Source organism: Piliocolobus tephrosceles, chromosome 5 (genome assembly GCF_002776525.5).
Source record: "Piliocolobus tephrosceles isolate RC106 chromosome 5, ASM277652v3, whole genome shotgun sequence".
Taxonomy (NCBI): domain Eukaryota; kingdom Metazoa; phylum Chordata; class Mammalia; order Primates; family Cercopithecidae; genus Piliocolobus; species Piliocolobus tephrosceles.
Window position 1 is genome coordinate 129,063,839 of NC_045438.1, and position 6,312 is coordinate 129,070,150.

Sequence of the window (6,312 nt, forward strand, 5' to 3'; positions counted from 1 at the left end):
AAAAAAAAAAAAAAAAGAAACCCTGCCATGTATTATCTATGCATTGACTGTAAGGCTGATCCCCAGTTCAGAAACATGGGCATTCTGGATAGTATTCCATGGAGACAGAATGACATGTTCAAAAGCCAAAGGGAATTTGAGAAGAAGCCAAAGGATCTAAAAATCCCATTGGACAGATGACTCTTCTGTTAACTTTTCTTCCATCTTCCTTTCCCTGTCCCCCACCATACCATTTCTAGGTACCTCACCCCTGGTGGTAAGGTAAGCATCAGTGAAGATAATACTGCCCTAATATCCCTTAAAAATGATATGAGGTAAGCAGATTAACTGGACTCTTTAAAAAGAGACTGAGATATCATAAATTTGGCCTTGTGAATTCATGTATCATTACACACAGCACTGTCTTCCACACAAGTAGGTACTGTTTGTGCTGATTAAATGATGGTTCCCTTTTGTCTTTATCTGTTTTTAATAACAGAACTCTAATTGTATATACAAATTGATGTATGGGCCAAGTCTGTTTTTACAAAGACATTAGTTATAAGTTTAGCCCAACATATTATTTCAACGTGTGCTTTGTAACTTATTCTTCCTTTTAAAATGCTGCTGTCATTTGTTTGTTGAACATCAGTATGTAATTTTTTTTCCCCCACTGTGGTGAATGTCTAGGAGGAAATACTGCTCTCTGGAAGAGGGTACTGGGGCCTTTTATGATTTATTTCTTCAGTTATTTTATTCCATGGTAAAGACTCCAAAATGTTCTATTGTAAAGACTCCAAAATGTTATAGAAGCTTGAATAGTTTCAAGTTAATTCTTTTAAAATCTAGCCTTTTGCTCATCTTTCAAACTTAACAGTGTCCTGACATGTCTGAGGTTTGGGAAAATTTGGCTCAAGTTGATGAGGGGGTCTAATATAGGTCTTTGTTGCTGAGTGAAATTCAGTGGTTTTGGCTCATGGGAATTTGTGCAAAATTGTTGGTTCGTTTGATTTGGTTCCCTTTGGGCTACACCCATGAAGTTTTCTTTGGGTTTAGCTTGGTGATCCCCACCCCACACCAAACTCAAAGTGGAACACAGTGGGAATGTTGAGGTTTATACCTCAAGCTATAACTCATCCTAGAGCTTTACCCAGTTTTGAAAAAAAGAAAAGCCTGGCCTAGATTTTAAATCTGTAAGTAAAATATTTATGGAAACTAGACTAAACAATCCCAGAGTTAGTTGAGATCTTAGAGGTCATTTGACCAAACTCTCCACCTGATACATGATTCCAAGAGTCAATTTAAAATGATTTGAAGTCTTTTTAATAACTAAAAACTTCCTGCAGTATTCCATATTTATCCGTTTGGATCAAACCTGTTGACTTTGTGGACCAGGTTTGCTATATCCATGTGAATTTTTTTTTCCTGTTTGATTTATCAAGAACCAAGGGAGATGTGTTAAAAACCTTCAGATACATATACTTCTACTCGTAATTCTGTCAATTTATGCCTTATATATTTGGAGGTTATGAGTTTAGAATTGTTTCACCTTCCTGAAAATCTTTTCTTTTATCCTATGTAATGACTGATTTTATCTCTAACAATTCTTTATATCTTAAAGTCTATTTGACAAAATTACAGGTCTACTATATCTTATCTAAAGCCAACAGTACAGAATATTATATAACAGCAACAAAAGGTCTGGGCCAGCACTCAATAATCAAGCATATTGATAGGATCACAATAAAATGTGTGAACCTTTACACTAAGTGAGATATATAAAAATATGTATTTTTTGTTTTTATTTTCAAGCTTCTTATATCCTTATGCTTTAGTTGAGTCTCTTTGTAAATGACATATAAATGATTTTTACTTTTTATTCAAGTTTTAGTCAATTTGGTGGTTTGCCAACATTTGCAATCATTTCTATCATATTTACTTTCAATTTAACCTTCTTTTTCTGTGCCTTTTTCTTTTTTCTCCCACCTTTCCTATTGCTTGTTTTGTTGACCAACTTTTCCTTATTTGTTTTCTCTGCTAATTATTTGGAAATTTTGTACTTTCTTTTCTTTTAGTGGCTATTGTTAAAAATTTGTAAGCATACTTGACTTTCTGATATATATGATTAATCACATACCTCTCATTTTCTCTTATTGTTACTAAATGTTTTAATTCTATCTTGTTTTTATATGACTCATTAGTAATTATTATTTTATTTAAAAATCTGTGCATGTTTAGATTGTCCCCCATGTTCTCCTGGTTTCTTTGCTAAGTGTTGCCTGTTTTCACTTCTTTCTGTTTTCAGTTTCCTTCTTCCTGAAGTACATCCTTTGATGGCTTCTTCAGAGAGGGTCCATTAATGATTAACTCTTTCATTATTTATTTCATTTGATTTACATATTAGCTGGGTCTGGAATTCTTGGTTGACAGCATGTTCTCTCAGTATGTTGAAGATATGATTCCATCACTGTTTATCTTTTGCTTTTGAGAAGTCTGCTTTAGTCTAATTGGTCTTTTTCAGGCAATGTCCTTTCTTGCATTTTTTAAAAGAATTTTACTTTGTGTATGTGTTTTATGGTTTCTCAATGATGCATCTCAACGTGGATTTATTTTTATTTATCCCAGTTAGAACTGATTGTGCTTCCTAAATCTGAAGATTCATGTCTGTCACCAATTCTGGAAAATTCTCAGCTATTCCTTTTTTTTTTTTTTTCATATTTCCTTTCCTCCCTTCTCTGTAGTGCCTATTTCTGTCTCATATTAAACATACATTTTTCTTTTCATTCAGTGTTATTCCTTAGACTTTAAAAAATATATTTTCTTGCTTTTTATTGCTGTTTCTTGCATTTTGGGTAATTTCTTCAAATATTTCTTCTAGTTCATTAAGTCTTTTCTCACCAATGTCTAATCTTCCATTTAACCTTTATATTAAGTTTTTAAAATTTCAACAGCGATATCTTCATTTTTAGAAGTTCTACTTGGTCATTTCTTTTTCCTTTTTCTGTGTCTCATCCTCAAACCACTTACTTTTTATATTGCTTTCTGTGATTGAGATTTGCACGACATTTGAGTAGTGCAAATTTACACCTCAGTTATGTACATGGATAGAGTCAATGGTTACAAATGCTGAAGGAAGATTTTCTTTTCCCACCCATAGTTCAGGCAGAAAGGCAAGTTTCTTTGCCATTCCTATTAGTGATAGTTTCAGGTTTATAAAGCTATCTTCAATTCAAACTACCCACTCCCTATCGGCCTAAGACCCTGGTTTCTGATGTCAGCCTTCTTTCTCCATCCCACACTCCTATGTGTGCCCCAGCATTAGCGCATAAGCTTTTAATTTGCTTTTCATTTACTTCTTTGTTTTTGGTTCTTAGATATTTTCCTTACAGTTTTGCAAATTTAACTATGCATTAGAAGGAGTATATATTATATTTTATCCAGAATCTCTAAGTAGATTTTAGAAGGAGAGGTTTTAGGCTTTCTGGACAGTTATAGTGGGAGAATTGAAAGTCTGAGTCATTTTACATTTCTCTCTCCTGTACTAATGCAATTGATTTGTTTGTTGTTATTATTGTGCTGCAGGACTTTTCATTGATCCCTGTTACTTTGTAAAATTGTTATTGTTAGGTTTGGTCTCTCATTCTAGCTTTTTTGTCTTTAATCCTGACTCAGTTATCTGGTATGTTAGTTTTACCTCCTCGCCTTGAGTCATTTGTAAATTTGATGTGCATATCATCTGGGCATTCCATAATTGTTTTGTAAAAATATTAAACAGGAGCCATTCAGGTACATAGTCCAGGGATAGGCCACTAAAGATTTCCCTGTCAGTGGATATTGATCAGAACTCTTTGAAACTGTTGCAGATGTGTCCAACTCTGTTTGTATATTTTAGTTCACATTTCCACATTTTACCCACAAGGCTTGTTCTTAGTGAACTTGCTCAGCTCGGTTCAATTTGATTCAGCCCATATTTCTTAAGTGCACACTCTGTGCCTTTGTGTATATGGTATGCATAAGAGATATAAAGAAGAATAAGCCACAGCTCCTTCCTTCGTGATGCTCATAGTCTGGTAGAGGAAAAATTCAGGTAAGCAAAAAAACCAGCCATATGATCTTCTCCTTCTGCATTTTGCTCAGGATCAACTTCTACACGACTGGTCTAGAGCTTATGGCGCCTGTCCTCTTTCCTTTCTTGTTAAGTCATAGACATATCAGTTGAATTTATACAATTCATTTGTGGGGAAAGTTTCACAAGGCTAATTTTTCCATGTATCTTCTCTGTATAATCTATTGTTAATAAATTCATTTAAGTATTTTAAAATCCTAAAATACCTTTTTGTCAGTAAAGGGTGCTAAAATATTAAACAAATATTACTTTCAGATTTTCTTTTCTTCTCTTTTTATTCCTATTCTGTTTTCCCCCTCGGTTAATTTTATTTTTCTCAAAATTTTCCCTTTCTTTTCTAAACTTTATATTTCCGCAAAGAACAGTACCAGATAGTCTCATATCAATTTGATCTTTTTGGCCTGGTGCCTTATATTGACTTTCCTGTCCAAGTCTTTCTACTTGTTCTAAGACTTCATCTCACTTTTTATTATTGACCTTTCAAGATTTGCTAGGCAAACAATTTTCAGTGAAAGAGCTTAATTTAGTTAAGCACTAAGTTTTTATCTGGGCTAGAAATTTTGGATCTTACCTTTACTCTTTTCTCACTGTAACCCCAACTAACATTCATTAATCAGGAAAATCTGTCCATATTTCCTCTTTGAAGCATTTTACATCTGTTTCCAAAGTTTTATTCCCATACTTAGTGCCATAGTCCACGCCCTTATCTTTTCTCAGCCGATAATGGGATAACCTCCTAAATGTTTCCCATTTCTTCTGACATTAATCTTAGTCTTTTGTTTTTCAAATTATGATTCATGTTCCTGTAGGTTATAAACTCGATTTACTTGTTCATGATCATAACTTTTTAGTGATGTAAAATAGAACATATACAGAATATTGGGGTACATGGTACATAATAAGAAATTTCATGAAATTGTTTTAATTATTTACATATATATGCTAACTGTTAACTTACCACTTGTAATAGGAGATTATAATTGTGTTGGTTGTCCTTTGGAGGGGCATCTATCTAGCATCAGATCCTTTCCCCATGATTAGAATATTCCATATTATATGAGACTTGGTAGGATATAGGGCCTGCTTCCATTATAGAAGCTAAAAAATAGCCCAAGTCTTGTCTTTCCCAGCATCCCTTGCAGCTAGGTTGCTTACTTGTAACCTAAGTTTGTTTAATCAGGTGCCTGGTATGTTTAACTGGGACCTACAGAAGCAGGGAAAGTGAATACCAAGGCTGCTGGTGGTGGCGGACACTAGCATTTGGCTTTTGAGGCAGCAGCGGCTGGTAGCCAGTGATAGCAACAGGGTCCTCATCAGAATTGTTCTGGTCATGGTTTGGGTATAATTCTGGCTACCTCGCTTCCTTTTGCTCCTGCCTATTTTCTGAGCTGGCACTTTAAACTTCCTGGAAATTTTATGAGCTACTCTAGTTTCTTTCAACCAGTTTCTTTTCTACTTGCTATGGACTGAATTTTGTCATCTCTCCACTCCTCCATTCATATGTTGAAGTCCTAACCCCCAGTGTGACTATATCTGGAGGTAGGATCTTTAGGAGGTAATTAAGGTTAAATGAGGTCATAAGAGTGGGGCCCTAATCAGATAAGACTGAGACCTTATAGGAAGAGGAAGAGAGAAAGAGAAACCTCTCTCTTTCATGTGAGGATGCAGCAAGAAGGCAGCTGTCTGCAAGCCAGAGACCTCACCAGAAACCAAACCCTGTCAAGCCTTAATTGTGGACTTTCCAGCCTCCCGAATGTGAAAAATAATTTTTTCACAGTCTTTGGTGTTTTGTTATGGGAGCCCAAGCTGACTAATATACTGCTTAAATCAAGTAGAGTTGGTTCTGTAAAGAATTCCGAAAAGTTCATAGGGTTGTTGTAAATATTAACTAAGATTATGTATATTATTTGTCACATGGTAAATTTTCAACAAATGATTGTTATATTATTAATAGTAGTATTCATTAAGTCCTCAAAGTTATTGATAGGTTCTTGGAAACTATGGCTTTAAGTGAAATGTGTAACAAAACCAATGTTACTATAAGCTAATTGATATAAACAAGAGTTAAGTTTCTAGCTGGGTGTGGTGGCTCATGCCTGTAATCCCAGCACTTTGGGAGGCTGAGACAGAAGGATCACTTGAGTGCAAGAATTTGAGACCAGCCCAGGCAACATAGTGAGACCCTGTCTCTAAAATAAAAAAGTCAA